At 37.8% G+C, this 13893-nt stretch overlaps 1 protein-coding gene across 3 annotated transcripts in view; it reads left to right on the top strand.

The window, feature by feature from the left end:
* vamp4 (vesicle-associated membrane protein 4) overlaps window positions 1-13893 on the top strand; it is a 59071-nt gene that overhangs the window by 27846 nt on the left and 17332 nt on the right. The window lies entirely within an intron of this gene.

Genomic DNA, 13893 nt, shown 5'->3' with positions numbered 1-13893 from the left:
CCACAGTAGCAGTATGAAACAACTAGTTTCACCCTTCCTAAATCTCTTGTTTAAAATTTAAACACAGCTTTGCAGTGACTATTCGTAATCATTGCTTGGTGCATTCTCCATGACATCTCTACAAACCAGTGTCTACTTGCCAATGAGCAATATTCTGTTTAAATATAATTATAATTTCAACATTCTGTTCATGAAAAAGAAAAAAAAAAATTCAAACCACGATCTAATTTCCAGAGAAACATAAATATTCCAAACAAGTCTGCAATTTTCTCGTCATTAGATGTTACAAGTGCCGCACTATAAATCCTGATTATTTATGCCTAAATATTATGTTTCCTGTGTAATGATATCAGAATTAATGTGCTTAAGCCATTGTTCCAGTGATAAAGTGAATCAACTTGATTAATGCTAGGTTGAAGTTATGGCTTCAATTTTGTATTAACACTGTGCTGGATGCACCACCATAAAGAGTATGGATTTGAATCTTTAATGGGAAGTCTGGACTCCCTCATTAATCTTCCTCACTTGCGCAAGCTGCAGAAAATAGTCATGTTGAAAGATAAATTATACTTGATTCTCATTTAAATGTTTTTACTGTCATTTCTAAAATACATTATGGTTTGCCAAAACTTGTGACTGATTATCACATCTTTAATTTCTGAAAGAAATTCAGATATTTCAGTTCTAAAGTGGGGGATAGAACTAAAGAATTGAAATTCCTCAATGTGAATCATTGGTTACATCAAATAAAACATTTAAACCCCCAAATCATTTTATATAGCTAACCCCAAAATCACATGATTGAAAGCATTTTGTGAAATCTGGAGACACTAGGGATGGTGGGATGAGCTACTTACTCACATTCAGTCATGTATGGTCAGTAAAGTCTCAACTCATCATCTCAGTCCTGCAGTTATCTATCTAATAGGTTGCAGATGTTAGCCGTCGTCTTATATTTTTTAAGTCACATCTCGATATCTTAGACACATTTTTAGCCATGGAATTGCTCACACAAAAATAATTAATAACAGCTAGAAACTTAAGTTTGTTGGCTTGTCCGTCCTTTTTTTTTTTAGCTGTTCCATTTCTCTAATCCCTAAATCATGACTCTATTTATGTTGAGGTCATTTAATTTTAGACTTTAACCAGTGTTTGCAATGATTTGAACAAATAATGGTAGGATTTTGCTGCAAAACTAATAGACAGCCTGTTTGTGCTGTTATTTGTTTAAAATATATAGTACAGAAATGTTGTGAACCTTTCACTGGACAAAGCAGTGGGCAAGGGTGACATGGGAGACAAATTTATAGTGATCAGGGATTGCTTCTTAGAGCAGTAAGTTGCAGAACCTGCCCAAAGACAAACTAATTTAGATCTCATAATGTACAATAAGGCAGGATCAATAAGAGACCTCACAGTTAAGGATCCTGTAGGGGTAACGATCTCAACGTACTAGAATTTCAAATTCAGTTAGAGGGAGACTGACTCTGGTCTCAAGCGACTGTCCTTAAATAAGGACAATTAGAGAGGTATGAAAAAAAGAGTTGTCTAAACTGGGCTCGGAAAATAGGCCAATGGGAAAGCCAGTGGATGTGCAATGGCAGACATTTAGGCAGATATTTCCTAATGCTCAGCAGAGAGTTATTCCAGTCAAAAGGAAGGACTGATGAGAAGGATGAACCACAAAGGTGATCAAGGAAAATATCCATTCAAAACTAAGGCATACAAAGCAGTGAAAACTTAGTGGTAGGTCAGAGGATTGGAATTTTTTTTTGCAATCAGCAGTGGACAACTAAAAATATGGTACAAGAGGGTGAAAATTAGTAAGAAATTGAAAACAAGCAACAAGAGCTTTTATGACTATGTAAATATTGGGGAAGAGGAGAATGGCAGATAATTTAAACCAGTAATTTGTATTGGTCCTCAGGTTGGAGAACACTTATAAAGATCCCAGAGATAACAAAAAGCAAGGTGTAGTGGGAGGAAAGATCTTGTAACAATACCTATTGTGAGGGAAATAGAATTTAATAAATTAATGGGACTAAAAGCGGACAAGTCATCAGAACTTGGTGGCTTGCATCCAAGGATTTTAAAGGAACTGGCTGCACAGATGGTGGAGGCATTGGTTGAAATATTCTAGAACTCACTGGGATCCAGGAGTGTTCCAGTGACTTGGAAAACTGCTGATGTGACAGCCTGCCCAAGAAGAAAACAGGAAATTACAGGCTAGTTAACCTAACACTGGGTTATTGGGAAAATACTAAAGTCCATTATAAAGGAAGAAATCGCTGAACATTTTGAAAAGCTTAACACGTCAAACAGAATCAGCACGATTTTGTGAAAGGGAAATTTGACAAATTTGCTGGTGTTCATCAAGGATATAACGAGGAGAGTTGATGCAGAGGAACCGGTAAAAGTTGTGCATTTGGATTTTTGGAAGGTATTTGATAAGGTGTCACATAAAAGGTAATTGCACAGCATAGGAGCTAATAGTATTTGGATAATCTATTAGCATGAATTGAAAATTGGTCAGTGCTGAGAAGACAGACTGGGCAAAGATGGAATTAACTAGTGGAGTTCCATGGATCTTTGGGGCTAATTATTTACTATCTATCTTAACTTGAAGGGCGTGGCAGAGTGTAATGTGTCTAATTTTGCTGATTATGCAAAATTAGATGGGAGGGAATGTTATGAGAAGACCATGAAGAATCTACAAGGTGATAAAGATTGAGTGAATGGGCAAATGGAGTTTAATGTAAGAAAGTGCAAGGTCATGTACTTTGGAAGGAAGAATCAAAAGGTAGACTATTACTTAAATGGAGAGAGAGTCCAGAAAGTGCAGCACAGAGGGATCTGTGCATGAAACAAAAAAAGCAGCTTATAGGTGCACCAAGTAATTAAGAAGAAAAATTGAAGTTTGGCAATTATTGCTATGGGTTTGGAGTTTAAAAACAAGGTATTGTTACAACTATACTGGGATTGGTGAAGCCATACCTGGAGCACTGTGTCCAGTTTTGGTCTCCATATTGAGAATAGGAAGTACTGGTATTGTAGGTTGTTCAAAAGGTATTTGTGAGGCTGATTCCTTAGGTGAAGTGGGTAATTTATACGAACAGCCAAGCTGGATAGGCCTTTATCCATTATCCATTACTTTCATTAAAACGTACAAGATTTTGAGGGAGCTTGGCAGGCAATGCTGATAAGATATTTCCACTAGTGAGGGAATCTTGAGCTAGGGGACATAGTAACAGAGTAAGGGGGCAACTATTTTAAAACTGAGATGTACATGAATTTCTTCTCCCAGAGGGTAGTGAATGTCTAGAATTCTCCACCTCTGTTGTGGCAGCTAGATCACGGAAAGTACTTAAGGAGTAGAGTCATAGAGATGTACAGCATGGAAACAGACCCTTCGGTCCAACCCGTCCATGCCAACCAGATAGATTTGGAGTTGATAGCTTTGTTTAGCTAGCAAGAAAGGGGCCTTGAAACCCAGATCGATCAGCCGTGACTTGTTTAAATGGTGAGGCAATATTGAGGAGCCAAATTACCGCCGTTTGCTCCTATTTCTTATGTTCTTGTGTGGGGCGGGTGTGCAGATATCCAAAATGTGCGATTTGATTTACATCTCTGTGCCATTTTCATGTAAGTAAAACTAATTTTGCTGTAAGCATCAGCATTGATGCTTATTGAGCGCTGTGAATTTGCACAATACATACAAGCTACATTTGCCACATAGATTTAAGACTTGCAATTATTTGCAGAAGCACACCTAAAGCAGCTATTGTTAATTTCTACCAAATAATTTCACTGCAATCAAAAACGGTCATTTAAAAATAAGGAGTCTTATTCCTTCAAAGGTTTTATGTTTTTTTTCTGAAGATCCCTTTCTCTTTCTCAATTCAGACTTTTTTTCCTTTTCTCAAGCATGATTTGACATTGAGATCACGCCTTTTTAGCTCTCATTTCTCAGTCCTTCAATTTCCCAGACTCCAGTCACATTGGTTAAGGAAATAGACATCACTGTATTTTGCCTGATTCCCTCGGGTTTCAGATACTCTGTTTTCCTTATAATGTTGTTATTGGCTTACATTTTAAGAAACTATAATCAAAACTACTTTCAACTGAAGGGTACAAAGGAAAGTGCCATTAAATCCCCTTCTAATGAAAAATCTGACAGTCTGTAAAATGTTCTGTCACTATTGAGCAAATTATTTTCTCCTGATATATCCTTCTTCTTCTTAGCTTGATTTTTCTTCTCTCTGTGCTAAATACAGATGGGCTGTAAATTTATACACAAAAGGAAGGGGATTTTTGCAAATTGTTGGCATAAATTTTGAGTTCCAGATAACTTTACTCCAAGCATTTTTGCATTGAACTGCACTTGGCTTGTTCATTAACATTTTATATCTAAATATAGTAATAAAAATTGTCGTCACTTTTAGTCTGCTTAAAAATCTTGGTGTCATAAATGTCCAGATAGTTGGTGGGAGCAACTGATTCCTGTCCTGTAACTTGTTGATTTGAAAAAAATAATTTAAATCTGAGGATTGGTGCGATATGTGTGAAGCAAACTGCTTTTGGGCGCTGTTAAATCAAACACTTTCTGTTGGCATGTAAAGCTGTGAATATTTCCTGTGGTTCATAACACAGTGAGACAAGTTTATACCATTACAGACTTGCCAGTGTTGAGGTTAATTATTCTGTCCCACAGTTTTGAAGAGCAGTCATTAAATCATGAACACTGAATTTTAAAGTTATGATATTTGCAAAAAAGAAAATGATATGGTTTAATACTTTTTACAGTGACTAATAACTAACAGTTAATTAACATGAGCATCAACACAAGTAGGCGAGTTCAAATGGTTTTTCAGATGTAATATGTTATGCCAGTGTAATGATACTGTGCACTATATGACAGATTGCATAATTTTACACTTACAAATTCAGACTCCATTGAAAAAAGAATTGCAAAAGTAAATCCATGTGAATTATGGTTCTGATCCTACATTTTTTTAATAAGTCAGATAAATGATAAAACATGCAACCTATGTACGTAAAATCACTAATCTTGTGATTTAATGTTTTCTACGATAGTGTTTGGCAACCATTTTTCAATGTTATTTTGTATTTACGATTTCAAAATGAATTTCCCTTATGTTAGTTCAAGTGGATAATTCCATTATCCCATGTGCTACTAAGTCATGCAGACCAGAAGGAACATGAGCTTAATTTCTTATTATGGTAAACTCTATCAGTATGGCAATAAGATGATACAATGAACCTTGGTATTCCTCAGTTAATACAAAAACAGTCAGACTTTCCAATAACAGGAGGATTGGTGACATTAATTTCAAAAGAATCAGTGGGAAATGAAAATGTTAAGAGGAACAGCGGAAAAGAATACCAAAATAGATTGATCTACAAAACAGCACTTTGTCATCTAGTAATTTGCCATTGTCCATTCATGTTGCAGTACAAGAAAAGTAACAGTACCATTATCTTCTCCCAAGCCAATATGCATGACATCACAGCACTCATCACTCAACCAGTTCCATTGAACAGGACATGTTGGTTCTATCCCTGACACCATACTCCTGAAGTGACTGATCCAGTTAGGAACTTGGTTTGGCAGGAGACGCCTAGATTGTCAATAGAAAGACTCTAGGGTGTTCTCCGTGTACCTGAAGAGGTCAGACATCCCTGCTGATTCACGGGAATCCCTGGCTTGTCACCAACCATGGTTGAAGGTTTGTTTGAGAAGGCACTGAACACAGTGAGACTTCATTGGGAACATGGAGGCAAAATTAAAAATTCAGAGCATATACACATCACCCAACAACTCATCCACTCAGCCTTCCATACACTACCTGTTCCACAAGTACCAGATCCTGCAGATCGTACACTTTGTTCTGAGATGGCTGATAAATCCATTGTATTAAAGTGGTAGTACATTATCCTTGATCCCATGGGAAGAAAATAGTCAACTTCTCAATTTTCAATCTTCTCAATCTTTGCGCATTTTAGTATTTGAGGAGTCAAAGTATAGAACCAAGGCCTTTATCTTAAGACTGTGCTGGAATTTGGATGTGTAGGAAAAGATGATGAATTATATCAGCAATATTTTTTTAAAAATTGTAGGTACTAGGAATCTGAAATTACAACAGAAAATCCTGAAAACACTCAGGAGGTCAGACCACATCTGTGGGGAGGGAAACAATTAATGCATCAGGTCAATGATGTTCCATCAGAACTCCAAGAATATGGATGGCACTGAAATTTGGCATCATAATTTTTAAGGTTTCAAAGTTTTACCATGTGCAAACCACACTTGGCACTGTATCATCATACCTTCAGTTGTCTAGGATTTATTCAGAAAGTGAGTAAAGGTCTGTTTTACTATCTGTTGAAATACAATTGTCTGCAAGCATTTTTTTTAAACATTGCTGTTAAATATTTATAACTTCAGTTCAGGATAATTTAATAGCGTTGATTTGATCCTTTTGCTCCACAATGAAATGTTTGACAAGTTTAATGCACATGCACATGTAGTGTGGAATAGATTCTACCTCTTTACTGTTAGCCTTGAGTTAATGACCGTTGCTCAACTCTGCAAATTTCAAGAAATTGCTTCATTTGTGCATTATTCGACAATTAAGCATGCTGCAAAATGTTTGGGCCAGTGTTTAACTCCACTCTCACCCTTTTAATGATGTGTTCCTGCACTACTACTCATCCTGACCAGCTCAAAAAAGAACAATTGAAACTGGAATCTCTTTTCTGTTCATGATAAATTGGTGATATTTTTGATTTTTTTTTGGTCATTCTCTATTAATCCAAACATTTTCCCCTCTTTTTTTTTTTCCCCTTTTGAATACTCATTCTGGATCTAATTCACCTTATTGCATTGTTCCTCTTTCTCAATCCTGAAATTGTTTTAGGTAAGGAGTTAAGCTGTTGATTTCATAGCACCACATAAGGAAAATCATAATCTAATTAAGCAGAGTCAGAATGGCTTTACAACAGGGAATACGTGTCTGACTAATTTATTAGAGCTTTACGAGGAAATCTCAACCAGAGTTGATTAGAGGGAAGTCAGTAAATGTGTTGTATTTGGATTTCCAAAAGATGTTCAACATGTACCTGTCAAAAGATTAAGTCATGAAAGCCCATGATGTTATGGGTAGTGTACTGGCAGTGCTGACTGTCCAGTATTTATTACCTGTCCCTCGTTGTTCTTGAGATGATGCTGCTGAACTAGTGCAGAGCAAATGCTGTCGGTGATGACACTACCCTTAGGACAGAACCAAGATCTTGGCCCAGCAAGAATAAAGGAACTGGGGTATATTTCCAAGTAAGGATGCTCAGTGCTTGGAGGGAAACTTGCAGGTGGTAGTGTTCCCAAAAATCTGTTGCCCTTGGCCTTCTAGATCGAAATGGTCGTGGGTTTGCAAGGTTGTCTAATGGATTTTTGGTGAATCTCTGAAGTGTATCTTGTAGATAATTCACATTGCTGCTACTGAGAGTCAGTAGTGGAGGGAATAGATGTTTGTGGATTTGGTGCCAATCAAGCAGGCTGTTTTGTCCTGGATGATGTCAAGCTTCTTGAATATTGGTTATAACTGCACTCATCCAGGCAGGTGGGGAATGTTCCATCATACTCCTGACTTGTGCCTTGTGGACAGACTTTGGGAGCCAAGAGTGAGTTAGTTTCCACAGTTTTCCTAGTATGTTACCTGGTCTTGTAGCCACCGTGTTTATGTTGAGTCCAGTTGAGTTTCTGGTCAGTGGTAACCCCCAGGGTATTGATGGTGGGAGATTCAGTGATGCTGAATGGCTTGCAGGGGAACTTGCTGTTCCCATGTATCTGCTGCCCGTGACCTTTGAGATAGAAATGGTCATGGGTTTGGAAGGTGCTATCTGAGGATCTTCAGTAAATTTCTGCAGTGAACCTTGTAGATAGTACACTGCTGCTACCTAGTGTTGGTGAAAGGAACAAGTGGATGTTTATGGATGTGGTGCCAATTAAGTGGGCTGCTTTGTCCTAGATGGTCTCGAGCTTCTTGAGTGTTGGTGGAGCTGCACCAATAGGATTCCATCCTATTCCTGATTTCTGCCTTTTCTATGATGAACAGGCTTTGGGGAGTCAGGATATGAGATTTTTGCCACAACCTTCCTAGTCTCTGATCTGCTGTATAGTCACAGTATTTAACTGGTGAGTCCAATTGCATTCCTAGTCAATGGTAGCCCCCAGGATGTTGTTAGTGGGGATTTCACTGAGGTAACATCTTTGAATGTTAGGGGTCAGTGGTTAGATTGTTTCTTACTGCAGATGGTGTGAATGCTACTAACCACTTGTCAGGCCAAACCTGGATATTGTCTCTACCTTGTTGGGTTTGAACATGGACTGTTTCAGTATCTGAGTTGCAAATGATGCTCAACATTGTGGAATCATCAGCGAGCATCCCACTTCTGACCTTATGATGGGGGTGGGTCATCGATGGAGCACCTGAAGATGGTTGGGCTGAGGACACTACCCTGAGGAACTCCTGCAGAGATGTCCTGGAGCTGAAATGATTGACCCCCAACAATCTCAACTATCTTCTAATGGGCAGGAAAGAACTATTAGGGTTATGGGGTACTTTTTCAAGTTGGCAAGTTGGATTTCACGGAGATCAGTTCTAGGACCACAACTACTACTCATATTTAGTAATGACTTAGGGGAAGTAAGTGAATGTACTGTCACCAAATTTGCAGAGAACCCAAAAATAACTGGAAAGGCAAGTAGTAAGAGGATACAAACAGTTAAAGAGGTGATAGGTTAGGCATGTGGGCAAAAAGGTGGCAAATGGAGTATAATGTAGGAAATTTTAAGTTGTTTACTTTGGAAGGGAGAACAAAAGAACAGAATGATTTCAATAGAGGAAAGAAATGCAGGAAGCTGCAACACAAAGGGATTTAGGATTATTGCACGTGAAACATGGAAAGCTAGCATACAGGTACAGTAGGTAATCAGGAATGTTAATGGAATATTTGCCCATATTTCAAGTGGCTTGGAGTTCAAAAGTTGGGAAGTCTTGCAGAAACTGCAAAGTGTGTTGGTGAGACCACATCTGGAGTACTATGAGCAGTTCTGGTTCCCTTATTTGAGGAAGGATATCATTTCATTGGAGGCAGTTCAGAGAAAATTTACTAGAACGATCCCTGATATGGAGGAATTGTCTTGTTGAGCAAATGCTTAACAGGTTGGGACACCACGCATCAAAATTTGGATGAATGAAATCTGGTGTCTTTGAAACATTATAAGATTCCTCATGGATATAATTACGTCTTCAGGTGGAGGAATTACTTGTTGCTTCATTGGCCCCTAACACAACAATGTTTAAGGGTCATCATATTTCTTTTTGCATCTTATTTCATCAGAGTTGCAAATTATAAATGCTGTGGTATAAATAGTTAAATTTTAAAATAGGGATAAGAATGTGAAAATATGTGGTGGGGAGTGGCTTTAGCACATTGAGTGAACTTCAGTGTTTGTTTATTGGGAATTCTTACAAAGTATAGTCTCATGACGTGTTAAGGACTCTGTTGGGTCAATTTCGGCAGAGATTCTCTACTAAATTGCCAGCAGAAGAGCTGTCAGTGATATGGTTTTAATTACTTACATTTTATAGTACTTTGATCAAAGGTTATCTCTTTATCGTTGTAAATTACCTTGTCATGTTAAAACATCTCAAGTTACTTGCTTTTTAAGAGACCGTTTGCTTATCAAATTAAAATGGACACTCCAAGACACCGAACAATGATTCCGTTTCCATGTTCCTTATCAAACATTTGCTGGTCAGAAATAGCATAGATGTACCCTTCTTTAAGAGACAATCCCAAAAAAGCACAGCAGTGTTCAAAGAGCATTGAATTATGTTCAGTTTTGCACTGTCCCCTGGGATTGTGTTTAAGGCAACTTCCAAACGTCAGTCTGGCTGGATGCAAATCCAGATGCCCAAGGTGAACAAACATCATTCTAGCTTGCTACTAAATCATTTCTTTAAAAACTTAGAAATGGAGAATGAAAGAGGAACTAATAGAAGGACTTTGAGAACTGAAATTAATTTTGTAGAATAGTGGGTATTTTACTTAACATCTCTTAAACCTGCTACCACAGGGAATCAAATTAAATTGACTGGAAGTCGGTAAGTCTTAATTGTCAGCAATTAAAGAACCATTTAGACTTTCACTATATAAGCTTCATTGATTCAAATGTAATGTTAGCAGACTTGCAAAAATAAGAATGTAGCAATAAGAAAAGACCATTGAACTAGCCCTGTTGATTTAAGTCCTTGTTGTTTCACCCACAGAGATCACTTTCAGTTCCCTTCTGCTCTGGCGTCAGGCCTCTACCCCCCATGCTGAATTTGAAATATTTCCATTTCCTTTCCTGAGTACTTCAACTGAGTCTACATTGATTATGCTACATGGCAGTTTGTTCCATAAACAACTTGACAAGTGAACAAGTTACTGCTGAAGTCAACTTTACCATGATCCATTGTTTATTACTTGCAAGCATAATTCTTTTACAGCCGCTCTGTGCACTCTCATACTTTGTAGAATCACGTATACCCTTTTTTAAATCCAATCTAAGACTGATCTGAATCATCTTTCTAGGTAAGTGGTCTTAAACATAAAATCATCTTGTCCTCCTTTGACCTGTTTTGCACTGTTTTCATAACCTGGTTACCAAAACAAAGTGCTCCATTTTCCATCTTATTAATTTCCCAATAGCTATACATCTCAATTCTCTGAATTGCAATCCAAATATGTAATCAGCAATCATTAGTTTGAAATGCAAGGATGCTTTCAATGTCAAGAAATTACACTTGCAGTTTCATTAGTCTATCTTTATTTAATAAGATCTACTTAACATCCTATAATGAATGTGAATACAGTTGTGTTTCTGAATTTTATTTATTTCTCAGAAATCTTTTTTAATAGTCTCATTTAGGCTCAGACTTTTGTCATGAATGGTGTTGAGCCTCTTAAGTAGTGTTGGAGCTGCATCAGCCACACACTTGACTGTTCAGTCACTCTCCTGTCTTTTGACAATAGAGAGACTTTGGAGATTCCACTTAGAAGTTACTTGCTGCCGTCATTGAACCACTCTTGTAATACTAAGGTATATGTATGGCTGGTTAGATGGTCCTGTTTAGTTTCTGGTAAATGGCAACCCCCAGGATATTAATGGGGGACTCAGCAATAGTCATGCCCCTGAATGTGGCAATACAGGTTTATAAAAGGGGAAATTGTTTTTGGCAAATTTATTAATGTCTTTTAAGGATGTTATAAGCAGGACAAATAAAGGGGAACCGATAGTTTTGTAATAGGATTTCCAAACAGCATTCAATGAATTGCCACCTAATTTGCTACACAAGATAAAAGCTCAAGTGTTGGATACAATGTGTTAGCAAGGGTAAGGGCCATCTAACAGGAAACAGAGGTCTGTGGAAATAGGTTATTTTCAGATTGGCAAACCATAACTAGTGGAGTGCCTTAAGCATCAATTATGAGGCTCAACCTTTTACAGTCTAAAAAATTGATGGACAAAATATTGTGGGTGGCACAGTGGTTAGCACTGCTGCCTCACAGCGCCAGAGACCTGGGTTCAATTCCCGCCTCGGGCGACTCTCTGTGTGGAGTTTGCACATTCTCCCTGTGTCTGTGTGGGTTTCTTCCGGGTGCTCCGATTTCCTCCCACAATCCAAAAATGTGCAGGTTAGGTGAATTAGCCATGCTAAATTGCCCGTGTGTTAGGTGAAGGGGTAAATGTAGGGGAATGAGTCTGGGTGGGTTGCGCTTCGGCGGGTTGGTGTGGATTTGTTGGGCCGAAGGGCCTGTTTCCACACTGTAAGTAATCTAATTCCTTTAAAAGGACCCAGTGAATTGTGGCAAAATTGAACAGCAACCTAGTTTTGTTCAATGTATCATTTTAGTTGCATGACACTGTAATCTTTTGCTGTACATTCTGTGTCTTTTGATCGTGCCCCACAGCTACCTATGAAGGAGCAGCACTCTGAAAGCTAGTGCTTCCAAATAAACCTGTTGGACTATAATCTGATGTCCGATTTTTAACTTTGTCAACCTCTAAAGAGGCAGCCTTCCTTTGTGCGAGGTATGACTTCAACCAGTGGAGTGTTTTTCCTGATTCCCACTAATTTTAATTTTACCAGGCTGCTTGAAGCCATACTTGGTCCAACGTTATCTTGATCTTAACAGATGTCACCACCAATTTCCCCCTAGAATTCAGTTGTTTTGGCAGAATGTGAGGCTGACATGAGGACAGGAGCTGAGTGAAACTGGTGGAACTCAAATAAGCATTACTTAGCAGGTTATTGTTAAGTGAGTGCTGCTTCATAGTAGTGTTGATGCCCTTTTCATCAATTTACTGGTGATTGCAAGGAGACAGATGGGGCAGTAAGTGACTGCGTTAGATAGTCCTGTTTTTTCTGTATGGGACAGATGAATGACTGTCGTAATTGTTATGGAGCAACTTGGTTACAGGTACTGCTAGTTTCAGAACACATTATTAACAATCTTACTGGCATTTGTCAGAGTCTATCGCCTTTACAGAATCCAGTGACTTCAGCAATTTCTTGATATCATATGGACTGGCTTGAATTAGCTGAAGACTGCATCTGTGCTGGGCTGCTCCAGAAGAGATGTATTACCTACTCAACACTTTTGGCTGAAGATTGTTGCAAATACTTCCACCATGTCTTTTGCACTGTTGTTTTGGACTCCATCATTTTTTAGGACATTTGTGAAGCTTCTTCCTTCATTGATTTGTTTAATTGTCTATCACCATCCATATTGTATGTAGCAAGACTGCACATCTTAAGTCTGATCCCATTGATTATGGAATCGCTTAGCACTGTCTGTCAAGTCCTACTTGTGTTATTCAGCACATAAGTAGTCAGTCATGTGTGGTACCTTCATCGGATTTTTAGGTATGCCTGGTGTTGCTCCTGGCCTAATCTTATGTACTCATTTAATCAGGATTGATCGCCAATACACCATTTTCTAAACGCAACAAAAGTACAAGGTTCTGTAGCTAATTTTTAAAAAAGTATTCTTGTTCTTTTTTGTTATTGTTTTCATTCTCAGTCCATCTTTCCCTTCCTTTTATTTCTTTTTCTGATTCACCATTTTCCTTTCCCTCTGTTCATTGTTACTTTTTTTCTCATTTAAAAAAATCATTGATCACTATATTCGTGAGATCCCAGGTATGCTATTGACACGCAGTGTCAATGCTCATTGTTATTTGTAGCAAATTGCAACACAAAATATGGTGGAATCTAAATAGCGAGAAGAAAAGATCTAATTCATGCTGTTTGATATTGAATGTGCCATTCCAGTAACTTCTGGTCAAGTCAGAAGTGTGGCCGTTGAGCAAGACACTGTCTGGTAATTTATGAATTAAACTGGAATCATCCAGCTAATTCAGTGTTTATGTTTTCCCTCCTTTATACAGTGAGAATTGACTAGCCACCAGTGTTTTGAGATCAGCTTTATTATTGAAGATCATCGAAAAATCAACTGACAGTATTTTACATTTATTTGTGTTGTTTCTTTGTTTTCCTTCTGGAAAAACATTTGTTAGCTAGATTCAGTTCAAACACGTTTTAAGTAATTACTAAGTGCAGTGACTGACTTGTGATGTCATGAAGTGCCAGTGAGTAGTGAATGAGCTAATAATGGTGTAGCAAAATAATGGCTTACAATATACTGCTGTGCTTGCACCACCATGAAAGTTAATCTTGTTAAGTAATGTAATATGTAAGGTAAATTTGAATGTTTGCCATTTGCAAATATCCAAGTAATTTTGTCTTCAAAAATGTTATTCTT

Source organism: Chiloscyllium plagiosum, unplaced genomic scaffold, assembly GCF_037043375.1.
Source record: "Chiloscyllium plagiosum isolate Xiang-an unplaced genomic scaffold, Cpla_swu_hap1 HiC_scaffold_9, whole genome shotgun sequence".
NCBI lineage: Eukaryota > Metazoa > Chordata > Chondrichthyes > Orectolobiformes > Hemiscylliidae > Chiloscyllium > Chiloscyllium plagiosum.
Note: the sequence above shows the minus strand (reverse complement) of the source record. Positions and strands in the feature narration are given on the sequence as shown.